Below are 15,828 nucleotides of genomic sequence, written 5' to 3' on the forward strand. Positions count from 1 at the left end.
TTAAGAAAAACTGCATGGAACAAATAAATTAAATATATAAAAAACAAAACAAAAACCTCAGTCAGAAGTTATATTGTTGAATCACATTAAAAATCATAAAATACATTTTTCAGAAAAAACTAACATTTTATGGAAGAATTAAAATTTGTATTGAAATTACACGACGCCCTATTTATTGCATAAAGTTCAAATCATAATAAAACTATACTGCAGATTAAAACAAATAAATATATATATATATATATATATATATATATATATATATATATATATATATATATATATATTTTAAATAAACGCTATGAAGTAAACTTATAAGTATGACATTCAAATGAGTTTCCCGGGCCTCTGCTAGTTGGCTGAATATTGGTGTTCCATGGGTGGAGCTAAAAGTTCTATGTCAAATCAGATGTATCGTCTTAAAATATTCCCACCTGTAGATCTTGTTGTTTTATTTTTCAAACTGAAAGGTGACAAAATGAAGTAAAAATGCAAAAAAAAAAAAAACACATTACACTGATAGAAAAACAAACACATACTTATAAAAGTAGAAGCAATTGTAAAAATACTATATGCTAAAAACAGGGTCATCCGATTCCTATTGGTTGCAGCATGCTCCTGCCAACTTCACTCTCCCCAGTGAAATTTCCCTTTCCAGTGAACTCCATTACTTTCTGTGGGACACATTTCAACTCGCAGAGACAGCCCCCTTTTTAAAGAATTCATTTAGGGCAACACCTGCGAGTGTCAGCAAGATTTTTCTTGTCCCATCCAGCGAATGTTAGATAATCTGGCCCTTTGTCCTTTTGTAGACTGACATTCCATATTATGTACCTATTTTTGTTTCTTTAATGACTGCCATAGTATTGTATTTTGTAATTAGATTCAGAAGTTAGAAATGATGCTTCTTCTTCTTCTTCTTCATTTCACTTTACAAACTGATGCGCTAATCTGCTAACATATGACATAAGCCATAACCGATTAGACGCCAATCTATTGGGAATTGTAAGTGAGCTATGCAACTTGGGATCTATGTGACTGACCATTTTTCTTTTCTCCAAATCAAATCTTTTCTCTTCTCTCTCCCTTCCTTCTTTCCTATTTCTCTTACATTACAACATTGAGGCAGGCATCTTTATTATGTTGGTTATTTCATTAATAATTGTTCATTTTTGTGTGAATTCAATATTGTAAATTCAAAACCGACTTCCTTTTTTGTTTATATATTCTGTATTTATGATGTTGTATAACTCATACTGCCTCAATAAAAAGATTAAAAACAAAACATATGTGCTATAGTGTTGCATCTGTATTCAAGTAATACCAATGTCAAAGTCTTGTTTTAAAATAGTATTATATAAGGGGTGAATAGATATGAAATCTGCAGTCACCAAATCCACTACAACAAACTTTGTGCTTTTATTAAGTGTTTTAAAGTTTCTTAAAGGACTACAAAAAAAGAAAGAATTTAATGATCTGCCCGCATAAGCATGAATGAATTAAATCAGATAGCTTAGAAGACCTGTACCCAAGCTGAGAGGTTACAGAAACATTCTGTCTGGATTCTACAGTGTTTTAGTTAAGATAGTGATCTTATATGACCAGTCTAAAATGACTTATAAGTAAAATGGAGATTTAAACAACCTTTTGATAACCAGATGTTAATTTAGTTAACTCTTTGTTCCAAAGCAATCACTGGTCATGCTTAATTGACTCAAATGCCTCTGTCTACATTACAAGCAGGGGGGAAAGCCTTAGGAGACTTTACCATAAGAGGCAATCTGATGAGCTAATGTCTCTGAAAAACAAGACAAGATGATATGACAAATGAGTTTGAGAATTTCTCCAACTAGCTGTAATCTTAATGACTGCACAGGCTGCCTCCAGAAGAACAGAGTCCGGAAACGATAAACATGACACTAATGTGGGGTGTGAGATTAAAGGGTTTCACCTGACCTCTTTAGACTGTGATAGTCAAGTGAGAAGACGCATATAGCATCCTCAGCATTACGGTGGCTATTTTTGGTACGCTCTATTCAGGCGCTGAAATTTCATACTGTGCATCTCAAGGGACATGACTTTTGAGAAGCTTAACCTGATCTTCCAAAACCAAAGCCGTAAGTCATGGTCATGACACAGAGAGCGCACCATCAACAGTAGGGTGCGTGTGACATTTGAGGCTATGAATACTGCAATTGCTTCTTTAGAAAACGGTGTATACATCCAGCAATCATTATAACAAGATTTTAAAGTTCATCGAACCTCTCAATGCACAAGTATCGCTTTATGCACTGTTTAACCCCTTGGCTGCTCAACGTAGCCAAGCAATGTGCTGCAAAATGTCAGGCAGTCACAGAGCTAAAACTTTTTTTGTTGCATATTTTTTAAAAATATATCAGCAGCGTAATCTATAATTGGATATTCAGCAGCTACACTGTAAAGGATATTCTGAGAGTAAAAGATCAGAACTAAAATGGCTTAATAGGATGAAACATTTGGTATTTGTTAGCTTATTTTCTAATGTTTTAACTAATCTTATTTCTATACTATTATTCATTTGATGTAAATTCTTTACTTTAACTTTGTTCTTTGTGTAATTTGATTGATTGATTGATTTTTTGCAATATTTATATGTTAAAACAGCATGTGCACATTTTCATTCTTATGCCTTTTAGAAAATCTTGAAAACTCTTAACTATCAAAATGAAGAATAAGTCATACAGAAATTACAGTGTTGATACAAGAACGTGTAACAAATTATGGCGATAAACAGAAATTATATTAAAGGGACACTAAAGTAAATATTAACCCTTTTGTGGTTTATATAGAACAAGCAGTTTTTATTATTTTATCAAATTTGCTTTATTCTTTTAGTATACTTTTTGAAGAGTAAATTCAGGTAGGAGTATAGGAGCTCAGGAGTGTGAATGTGTATTTAGCACTGTATTACAGCAGTGTTTGCAAGAAGGTTTGTAGCTATTTTATACATTGTTGCAAACACTGCTGCCATAGAGTGCTAAAGATATCTGCATGCTCCTGAGCCTCTATACGCCTACACAGTTGACTATTTCAACAAAGGATACCAAGTAAACAATACAAATTTGATGATATAAATAAATTTGTTGTTTAAAATTGCACTCTGTTTCTTAAAGGGACGTGAAACCCACATTTTTTCTTTTATGATTCAGATAGAGAATTACATTTTTAAAAACTTTCCAATTTACTTCTATTATCAAATTTGCTTTGTTCTCTTGTTATACTTTGTTGAAGGTATATCTAGATAGGTAGCATGCACTACATGACAGGAAATAGTGATGCCATCTAGTACTCTTGTTAATGTAAAACTGCTACCATATAGTGCTGCAGACACCTGCCCACTCACGAACTTACCTGCTTACCTTAAAGCATGACAAGAAAACAAATACAATTTGATAAAAAAGGTAAATTAGAAAGTTGTTTAAAATTGTATGTTCTATTTGAATCATGAAATCCATTTTTAGGGTGTTACGTCCCTTTAATCATGCATTTTTATTTGAATACACATCTATTATTTTGTTTACTTTGATGATTTTAAACATACAAAAAAAAAACAAATAGAAATGGTTTTATTAACGGATAGCATTACAAATAGTATAAGGTGTATAAACAGGGATAGGCACGAACCAAGGCTAGGGCGGACATTTTCCAAAGTAAAGACCTTAGTGAAGGACACCAAGGAACATTTCAATTTAAAAACATCATTATATAGTGCTGGGTGTTATTATACTGATGCAGATACCACTGATCCTATAACCAGCCCTCCTCTGGCTATACCCATGAGCCAGTGTCACTACTGTGTCATTATATAGTGCTGGGTGTTATTATACTGATGCAGATACCACTGATCCTATAACCAGCCCTCCTCTGGCTATACCCATGAGCCAGTGTCACTACTGTGTCATTATATAGTGCTGGGTGTTATTATACTGATGCAGATACCACTGATCCTATAACCAGCCCTCCTCTGGCTATACCCATGAGCCAGTGTCACTACTGTGTCATTATATAGTGCTGGGTGTTATTATACTGATGCAGATACAACTGATCCTATAACCAGCCCTCCTCTGGCTATACCCATGAGCCAGTGTCACTACTGTGTCATTATATAGTGCTAGGTGTTATTATACTGATGCAGATACCACTGATCATATAACCAGCCCTCCTCTGGCTATACCCATGAGCCAGTGTCACTACTGTGTCATTATATAGTGCTGGGTGTTATTATACTGATGCAGATACCACTGATCCTATAACCAGCCCTCCTCTGGCTATACCCATGAGCCAGTGTCACTACTGTTTCATTATATAGTGCTTGGTGTTATTATACTGATGCATATACCACTGATCCTATAACTAGCCCTCCTCTGGCTATATCCATGAGCCAGTGTCACTACTGTGTCATTATATAGTGCTGGGTGTTATTATACTGATGCAGATACCACTGATCCTATAAACAGCCCTCCTCTGGCTATACCCATAAGCCAGTGTCACTACTGTATCATTATATAGTGCTGGGTGTTATTATACTGATGCAGATACCACTGATCCTATAACTAGCCCTCCTCTGGCTATATCCATGAGCCAGTGTCACTACTGTGTCATTATATAGTGCTGGGTGTTATTATACTGATGCAGATACCACTGATCCTATAACCAGCCCTCCTCTGGCTATACCCATAAGCCAGTGTCACTACTGTATCATTATATAGTGCTGGGTGTTATTATACTGATGCATATACCACTGATCCTATAACTAGCCCTCCTCTGGCTATATCCATGAGCCAGTGTCACTACTGTGTCATTATATAGTGCTGGGTGTTATTATACTGATGCAGATACCACTGATCCTATAACCAGCCCTCCTCTGGCTATACCCATAAGCCAGTGTCACTACTGTATCATTATATAGTGCTGGGTGTTATTATACTGCTGCAGATACCACTGATCATATAACCAGCTCTCCTCTGGCTATACCCATAAGCCAGTGTCACTACTGTGTCATTATATAGTGCTGGGTGTTATTATACTGATGCAGATACCACTGATCCTATAACCAGCCCTCCTCTGGCTATACCCATGAGCCAGTGTCACTACTGTGTCATTATATAGTGCTGGGTGTTATTATACTGATGCAGATACCACTGATCCTATAACCAGCCCTCCTCTGGTTATACCCATAAGCCAGTGTCACTACTGTATCATTATATAGTGCTGGGTGTTATTATACAGATGCAGATACCACTGATCCTATAACTAGCCCTCCTCTGGCTATACCCATGTGCCAGTGTCACTACTGTATCATTATATAGTGCTGGGTGTTATTATACTGATGCAGATACCACTGATCCTATAACCAGCCATCCTCTGGCTATACCCATGAGCCAGTGTCACTACTGTGTCATTATATAGTGCTGGGTGATTATTATACTGATGCAGATACCACTGATCCTATAACCAGCCCTCCTCTGGCTATACCCATGAGCCAGTGTCACTACCGTGTCATTATATAGTGCTGGGTGTTATACTGATGCAGATACCACTGATCCTATAACCAGCCCTCCTCTGGCTATACCCATGAGCCAGTGTCACTACTGTATCATTATATAGTGCTGGGTGTTATTATACTGATGCAGATACCAATGATCCTATAACCAGCCCTCCTCTGGCTATACCCATGAGCCAGTGTCACTACTGTATCATTATATAGTGCTGGGTGTTTATTATACTGATGCAGATACCACTGATCCTATAACTAGCCCTCCTCTGGCTATACCCATGAGCCAGTGTCACTACTGTATCATTATATAGTGCTGGGTGTTATTATACTGATGCAGATACCACAGATCCTATAACCAGCCCTCCTCTGGCTATACCCATGTGCCAGTGTCACTACTGTGTCATTATATAGTGCTGGGTGTTATACTGATGCAGATACCACTGATCCTATAACCAGCCCTCCTCTGGCTATACCCATGAGCCAGTGTCACTACTGTGTTTTTGTATAGTGCTGGGTGTTATTATACTGATGCAGATACCACTGATTATATAACCAGCCCTCCTCTTGCTATACCCATGTGCCAGTGTAACTACTGTGTCATTATATAGTGCTTGTGTTATTATACTGATGCAGATACCACTAATCCTATAACCAGCCCTTGTCTGGCTATACGCATGTGCCAGTGTCACTACTGTGTCTTTGTATAGAGCTGGGTGGTATTATACTGATGCAGATACCACTGATCCTATAACCAGCCCTCCTCTTGCTATACCCATGTGCCAGTGTCACTACTGTGTCTTTGTATAGAGCTGGGTGTTATTATACTGATGCAGATACCACTGATCCTATAACCAGCTCTCCTCTGGCTATACCCATGTGCCAGTGTCACTACTGTGTCTTTGTATAGTGCTGGGTGTTATTATACTGATGCAGATACCACTGATTCTATAACCAGCTCTCCTCTGGCTATACCCATGTGCCAGTGTCACTACTGTGTCTTTATATAGTGCAGGGTGTTATTATACTGATGCAGATACCACTGATCCTATAACTAGCCCTTGTCTGGCTATACTAATGTGCCAGTGTCACTACTGTGTCTTTGTATAGAGCTGGGTGTTATTATACTGATGCAGATACCACTGATCCTATAACCAGCCCTCCTCTTGCTATACCCATGTGCCAGTGTCACTAATGTGTCATTATATAGTGCTGGGTGTTATACTGATGCAGATACCACTGATCCTATAACCAGCCCTCCTCTTGCTATACCCATGTGCCAGTGTCACTACTGTGTTTTTGTATAGTGCTGGGTGTTATTATACTGATGCAGATACCACTGATTATATAACCAGCCCTCCTCTTGCTATACCCATGTGCCAGTGTCACTACTGTGTCATTATATAGCGCTGGGTGTTATTATACTGATGCAGATACCACTGATTCTATAACCAGCTCTCCTCTGGCTATACCCATGTGCCAGTGTCACTACTGTGTCATTATATAGTGCTGGGTGTTATTATACTGATGCAGATACCACTGATTATATAACCAGCCCTCCTCTGGCTATACCCATGAGCCAGTGTCACTACTGTGTCATTATATAGTGCTGGGTGTTATTATACTGATGCAGATACCACTGATCCTATAACCAGCCCTCCTCTTGCTATACCCATGAGCCAGTGTCACTACTGTGTCATTATATAGTGCTGGGTGTTATTATACTGATGCAGATACAACTGATCCTATAACCAGCCCTCCTCTGGCTATACCCATGAGCCAGTGTCACTACTGTGTCATTATATAGTGCTAGGTGTTATTATACTGATGCAGATACCACTGATCATATAACCAGCCCTCCTCTGGCTATACCCATGAGCCAGTGTCACTACTGTGTCATTATATAGTGCTGGGTGTTATTATACTGATGCAGATACCACTGATCCTATAACCAGCCCTCCTCTGGCTATACCCATGAGCCAGTGTCACTACTGTTTCATTATATAGTGCTTGGTGTTATTATACTGATGCATATACCACTGATCCTATAACTAGCCCTCCTCTGGCTATATCCATGAGCCAGTGTCACTACTGTGTCATTATATAGTGCTGGGTGTTATTATACTGATGCAGATACCACTGATCCTATAACCAGCCCTCCTCTGGCTATACCCATAAGCCAGTGTCACTACTGTATCATTATATAGTGCTGGGTGTTATTATACTGATGCAGATACCACTGATCCTATAACTAGCCCTCCTCTGGCTATATCCATGAGCCAGTGTCACTACTGTGTCATTATATAGTGCTGGGTGTTATTATACTGATGCAGATACCACTGATCCTATAACCAGCCCTCCTCTGGCTATACCCATAAGCCAGTGTCACTACTGTATCATTATATAGTGCTGGGTGTTATTATACTGATGCATATACCACTGATCCTATAACTAGCCCTCCTCTGGCTATATCCATGAGCCAGTGTCACTACTGTGTCATTATATAGTGCTGGGTGTTATTATACTGATGCAGATACCACTGATCCTATAACCAGCCCTCCTCTGGCTATACCCATAAGCCAGTGTCACTACTGTATCATTATATAGTGCTGGGTGTTATTATACTGCTGCAGATACCACTGATCATATAACCAGCTCTCCTCTGGCTATACCCATAAGCCAGTGTCACTACTGTGTCATTATATAGTGCTGGGTGTTATTATACTGATGCAGATACCACTGATCCTATAACCAGCCCTCCTCTGGCTATACCCATGAGCCAGTGTCACTACTGTGTCATTATATAGTGCTGGGTGTTATTATACTGATGCAGATACCACTGATCCTATAACCAGCCCTCCTCTGGCTATACCCATAAGCCAGTGTCACTACTGTATCATTATATAGTGCTGGGTGTTATTATACAGATGCAGATACCACTGATCCTATAACTAGCCCTCCTCTGGCTATACCCATGTGCCAGTGTCACTACTGTATCATTATATAGTGCTGGGTGTTATTATACTGATGCAGATACCACTGATCCTATAACCAGCCATCCTCTGGCTATACCCATGAGCCAGTGTCACTACTGTGTCATTATATAGTGCTGGGTGTTTATTATACTGATGCAGATACCACTGATCCTATAACCAGCCCTCCTCTGGCTATACCCATGAGCCAGTGTCACTACCGTGTCATTATATAGTGCTGGGTGTTATACTGATGCAGATACCACTGATCCTATAACCAGCCCTCCTCTGGCTATACCCATGAGCCAGTGTCACTACTGTATCATTATATAGTGCTGGGTGTTATTATACTGATGCAGATACCAATGATCCTATAACCAGCCCTCCTCTGGCTATACCCATGAGCCAGTGTCACTACTGTATCATTATATAGTGCTGGGTGTTTATTATACTGATGCAGATACCACTGATCCTATAACTAGCCCTCCTCTGGCTATACCCATGAGCCAGTGTCACTACTGTATCATTATATAGTGCTGGGTGTTATTATACTGATGCAGATACCACAGATCCTATAACCAGCCCTCCTCTGGCTATACCCATGTGCCAGTGTCACTACTGTGTCATTATATAGTGCTGGGTGTTATACTGATGCAGATACCACTGATCCTATAACCAGCCCTCCTCTGGCTATACCCATGAGCCAGTGTCACTACTGTGTTTTTGTATAGTGCTGGGTGTTATTATACTGATGCAGATACCACTGATTATATAACCAGCCCTCCTCTTGCTATACCCATGTGCCAGTGTCACTACTGTGTCATTATATAGTGCTTGTGTTATTATACTGATGCAGATACCACTAATCCTATAACCAGCCCTTGTCTGGCTATACGCATGTGCCAGTGTCACTACTGTGTCTTTGTATAGAGCTGGGTGGTATTATACTGATGCAGATACCACTGATCCTATAACCAGCCCTCCTCTTGCTATACCCATGTGCCAGTGTCACTACTGTGTCTTTGTATAGAGCTGGGTGTTATTATACTGATGCAGATACCACTGATCCTATAACCAGCTCTCCTCTGGCTATACCCATGTGCCAGTGTCACTACTGTGTCTTTGTATAGTGCTGGGTGTTATTATACTGATGCAGATACCACTGATTCTATAACCAGCTCTCCTCTGGCTATACCCATGTGCCAGTGTCACTACTGTGTCTTTATATAGTGCAGGGTGTTATTATACTGATGCAGATACCACTGATCCTATAACTAGCCCTTGTCTGGCTATACTAATGTGCCAGTGTCACTACTGTGTCTTTGTATAGAGCTGGGTGTTATTATACTGATGCAGATACCACTGATCCTATAACCAGCCCTCCTCTTGCTATACCCATGTGCCAGTGTCACTAATGTGTCATTATATAGTGCTGGGTGTTATACTGATGCAGATACCACTGATCCTATAACCAGCCCTCCTCTTGCTATACCCATGTGCCAGTGTCACTACTGTGTTTTTGTATAGTGCTGGGTGTTATTATACTGATGCAGATACCACTGATTATATAACCAGCCCTCCTCTTGCTATACCCATGTGCCAGTGTCACTACTGTGTCATTATATAGCGCTGGGTGTTATTATACTGATGCAGATACCACTGATTCTATAACCAGCTCTCCTCTGGCTATACCCATGTGCCAGTGTCACTACTGTGTCATTATATAGTGCTGGGTGTTATTATACTGATGCAGATACCACTGATTATATAACCAGCCCTCCTCTGGCTATACCCATGAGCCAGTGTCACTACTGTGTCATTATATAGTGCTGGGTGTTATTATACTGATGCAGATACCACTGATCCTATAACCAGCCCTCCTCTTGCTATACCCATGAGCCAGTGTCACTACTGTGTCTTTGTATAGTGCTTGTGTTATTATACTGATGCAGATACCACTGATCCTATAACCAGCCTTTGTCTGGCTATACGCATGTGCCAGTGTCACTACTGTGTCTTTGTATAGAGCTGGGTGTTATTATACTGATGCAGATACCACTGATCCTATAACCAGCCCTCCTCTTGCTATACCCATGTGCCAGTGTCACTACTGTGTCTTTGTATAGAGCTGGGTGTTATTATACTGATGCAGATACCACTGATTCTATAACCAGCTCTCCTCTGGCTATACCCATGTGCCAGTGTCACTACTGTGTCTTTGTATAGTGCAGGGTGTTATTATACTGATGCAGATACCACTGATCCTATAACCAGCCCTTGTCTGGCTATACGCATGTGCCAGTGTCACTACTGTGTCTTTGTATAGAGCTGGGTGTTATTATACTGATGCAGATACCACTGATCCTATAACCAGCCCTCCTCTGGCTATACCCATGTGCCAGTGTCACTACTGTGTCTTTGTATAGAGCTGGGTGTTATTATACTGATGCAGATACCACTGATCCTATAACCAGCCCTTGTCTGGCTATACGCATGTGCCAGTGTCACTACTGTGTCTTTGTATAGAGCTGGGTGTTATTATACTGATGCAGATACCACTGATCCTATAACCAGCTCTCCTCTGGCTATACCCATGTGCCAGTGTCACTACTGTGTCTTTGTATAGTGCTGGGTGTTATTATACTGATGCAGATACCACTGATTCTATAACCAGCTCTCCTCTGGCTATACCCATGTGCCAGTGTCACTACTGTGTCTTTATATAGCGCTGGGTGTTATTATACTGATGCAGATACCACTGATCCTATAACCAGCTCTCCTCTGGCTATACCCATGTGCCAGTGTCACTACTGTGTCTTTATATAGCGCTGGGTGTTATTATACTGATGCAGATACCACTAATTATATAACCAGCCCTCCTCTAGCTATACCCATGTGCCAGTGTCACTACTGTGTCATTATATAGTGCTGGGTGTTATTATACTGATGCAGATACCACTAATCCTATAACCAGCCCTCCTCTGGCTATACCCATGTGCCAGTGTCACTACTGTGTCTTTATATAGTGCTGGGTGTTATACTGATGCAGATACCACTGATCCTATAACAAGCCCTCCTCTGGCTATACCCATGAGCCAGTGTCACTACTGTGTCATTATATAGTGCTGGGTGTTATTATACTGATGCAGATACCACTGATCCTATAACCAGCTCTCCCTCTGGCTATACCCATGTGCCAGTGTCACTACTGTGTCTTTATATAGTGCTGGGTGTTATTATACTGATGCAGATACCACTGATCCTATAACCAGCCCTCCTCTGGTTATACCCATGTGCCAGTGTCACTACTGTGTCATTATATAGTGCTGGGTGTTATACTGATGCAGATACCACTGATCCTATAACAAGCCCTCCTCTGGCTATACCCATGAGCCAGTGTCACTACTGTGTCATTATATAGTGCTGGGTGTTATTATACTGATGCAGATACCACTGATCCTATAACCAGCCCTCCTCTGGCTATACCCATGTGCCAGTGTCACTACTGTGTCTTTGTATAGAGCTGGGTGTTATTATACTGATGCAGATACCACTGACCCTATAACCAGCCCTTGTCTGGCTATACGCATGTGCCAGTGTCACTACTGTGTCTTTGTATAGAGCTGGGTGTTATTATACTGATGCAGATACCACTGATCCTATAACCAGCCCTCCTCTGGCTATACCCATGTGCCAGTGTCACTACTGTGTCATTATATAGCGCTGGGTGTTATTATACTGATGCAGATACCACTGATCCTATAACCAGCCCTCCTCTGGCTATACCCATGTGCCAGTGTCACTACTGTGTCTTTATATAGCGCTGGGTGTTATTATACTGATGCAGATACCACTGATCCTATAACCAGCTCTCCTCTGGCTATACCCATGTGCCAGTGTCACTACTGTGTCTTTATATAGCGCTGGGTGTTATTATACTGATGCAGATACCACTGATTATATAACCAGCCCTCCTCTAGCTATACCCATGTGCCAGTGTCACTACTGTGTCATTATATAGTGCTGGGTGTTATTATACTGATGCAGATACCACTAATCCTATAACCAGCCCTCCTCTGGCTATACCCATGTGCCAGTGTCACTACTGTGTCTTTATATAGTGCTGGGTGTTATACTGATGCAGATACCACTGATCCTATAACAAGCCCTCCTCTGGCTATACCCATGAGCCAGTGTCACTACTGTGTCATTATATAGTGCTGGGTGTTATTATACTGATGCAGATACCACTGATCCTATAACCAGCTCTCCTCTGGCTATACCCATGTGCCAGTGTCACTACTGTGTCTTTATATAGTGCTGGGTGTTATTATACTGATGCAGATACCACTGATCCTATAACCAGCCCTCCTCTGGCTATACCCATGTGCCAGTGTCACTACTGTGTCATTATATAGTGCTGGGTGTTATACTGATGCAGATACCACTGATCCTATAACAAGCCCTCCTCTGGCTATACCCATGAGCCAGTGTCACTACTGTGTCATTATATAGTGCTGGGTGTTATTATACTGATGCAGATACCACTGATCCTATAACCAGCTCTCCTCTGGCTATACCCATGTGCCAGTGTCACTACTGTGTCTTTATATAGTGCTGGGTGTTATACTGATGCAGATACCACTGATCCTATAACCAGCTCTCCTCTGGCTATACCCATGTGCCAGTGTCACTACTGTGTCATTATATAGTGCTGGGTGTTATACTGATGCAGATACCACTGATCCTATAACAAGCCCTCCTCTGGCTATACCCATGAGCCAGTGTCACTACTGTGTCATTATATAGTGCTGGGTGTTATTATACTGATGCAGATACCACTGATCCTATAACCAGCTCTCCTCTGGCTATACCCATGTGCCAGTGTCACTACTGTGTCATTATATAGTGCTGGGTGTTATACTGATGTAAATACCACTGATCCTATAACCAGCCCTCCTCTGGCTATACCCATGTGCCAGTGTCACTACTGTGTCATTATATAGTGCTGGGTGTTATAATACTGATGCAGATACCACTGATCCTATAAACAGCCCTCCTCAGGCTATACCCATGAACCAGTGTCACTACTGTGTCATTATATAGTGCAGGGTGTTATTATACTGATGCAGATACCACTGATCCTATAACCAGCCCTCCTCTGGCTATACCCATGTGCCAGTGTCACTACTGTGTCATTATATAGTGCTGAATGTTATTATACTGATGCAGTTACCACTGACCCTATAACCAGCCCTCCTCAGGCTATACCCATGAACCAGTGTCACTACTGTGCCATTATATAGTGCTGAATGTTATTATACTGATGCAGATACCACTGATCCTATAACCAGCCCTCCTCTAGCTATACCCATGTGCCAGTGTCACTACTGTGTCTTTATATAGTGCTGGGTGCTATTATACAGATGCAGATACCACTGATCATATAACCAGCCCTCCTCTGGGTATACCCATGTGCCAGTGTCACTACTGTGTCTTTATATAGTGCTGGGTGTTATTATACGGATGCAGATACCACTGATCCTATAACCAGCCCTCCTCTGGCTATACCCATGTGCCAGTGTCTCTACTGTGTCATTATATAGTGCTGGGAGTTATTATACTGATGCAGATACCACTGATCCTATAACCAGCCCTCCTCTGGCTATATCCATGTGCCAGTGTCACTTTTGTGTCTTTATATAGTGCTGGGTGCTATTATACAGATGCAGATACACATCCAGTATTTCACTCAGGCTTTATTTATTCCATAACTTATCACCCAATATTGCTAGCAGTCTCTTGACAAGCCACTAACTTTATTCACACTACATATTCTCCCTTTCCTATTATTTAATCCGAAATAAAAGGTATAATAAGGTTGTGAATCACAACCTTAGTATATCTTTTCTTTCTAATTAAATACTACTTATAATAAACCTCAGGTGCTGGTTAAAAGGCTTTGCATATAAAGCTCCAGGGACACAGTGGGAGCTTGCTTCTTGAATCTTCCTTCTCTCTCAGTCTCACTTAGTCATTTTCACGGTACTAAGCGGCATCACGTGGAGTGGCCACAACCTTGCAAAATATGGCGCTGCGTGTGTTAAGGAGGAGTCAGAACCAGCATTCATCTGTCCTACTCCTCCCTCCCCACAGCAAAATGGGCGGCGGACACTGTAAGGGCCAGTCACGGACACCAGTGTCTGTGTACGGACGCCTTGCCTATCCCAGTATAAACAAATAGTATAAGGTGTATAAACCTTAAACTGTACATAAATGCAGTTTACTTTATTTTCTACAAACTGTACAACAAACAGCTGACAATGTCTTTTTACACACAATACACAGTACAGACCTCAGCAATAAATATACAATCATAAAACAAAGAATTTACTGGGATAGGAGCTGTAACACCTGTTTCTGCCAACAGACATCTTAGAAAATAACATGCTCCAGTTTCTTGTCTAAATGAGGTAATTTGTTGATTTGTTTTTTTTAATGGGTGGAAATTTCCAAGATCTTAAAAAGTGAATTAGAACACTCCTGTATTTACTGATAAAAGGTACGCTGGTGTTTCTCTGGAGGGTCAAGTGCTGGATTTTCTAAAAACCCTGACTGATAACAGAGGAATGCTATATAAGAGGTCCTAAAGAGTCTCTTGTGGGAGATACGCGATATACAGTAGGCAGAGCAATTGATGCTAAAAGCAGGGGGGGGTGCTCGGTATGGGAACAGTAGCGGCCAAGCACAGTAAGCAAGAGGGAATGCTACTGGAGATTAAAGAAGACTAGATCCATGTACTTTGTCCATTGAAGTAAACAGCTCAATCACAGCAAGGAAGCAATGAGTAGCTAATAGGGAAACACTTAACATAGTTTACTGCCTTGTTCTGCTGAGGTTTATGTAAAAAGGGCTAACACTGTCAATATGTAAGGACAGACTATGTACCAGAGAGTTTGTGTTATATTTAAAGGGGCAGTTTACTTGATTTTTTTGTTTTTGTTTAACAAGATATATAACGTCTTTACTACCCATTACCCAGCTTCGAATAACCAACATTGTAATATTAATATACTTTATAACCTCTAAGTTTGCCTGTTGCTAAAGCCCCTGCAGGTCACCCCTTATCTTGGTGCTTTTTAAATCTTGCACAGCAGCCAGACTGTGCTAGTTCATGTGTGCCATATAGATAACATTGTGCTCACTCCTGTGGAGAATGATAATGGTTATACAAGAACCAGCACTAATTGGCTAAAATGCAAGATTGTAAAAAGCATTGAGATAAGCGACAGTCTGCAGGAGTAATCATAGAGGTAAAAAGTA

The 15,828-nt window shown here is 40.7% G+C and overlaps 1 protein-coding gene across 2 annotated transcripts in view; it reads right to left on the minus strand.

The window, feature by feature from the left end:
- Positions 1 to 15,828, minus strand: part of NEURL1B (neuralized E3 ubiquitin protein ligase 1B) — a 100,928-nt gene that overhangs the window by 9,086 nt on the left and 76,014 nt on the right. The gene's annotated exons all lie outside the window — the stretch shown is intronic.

The sequence above is a fragment of the Bombina bombina genome, chromosome 6 (assembly GCF_027579735.1).
Source record: "Bombina bombina isolate aBomBom1 chromosome 6, aBomBom1.pri, whole genome shotgun sequence".
Taxonomy (NCBI): Eukaryota; Metazoa; Chordata; class Amphibia; order Anura; family Bombinatoridae; genus Bombina; species Bombina bombina.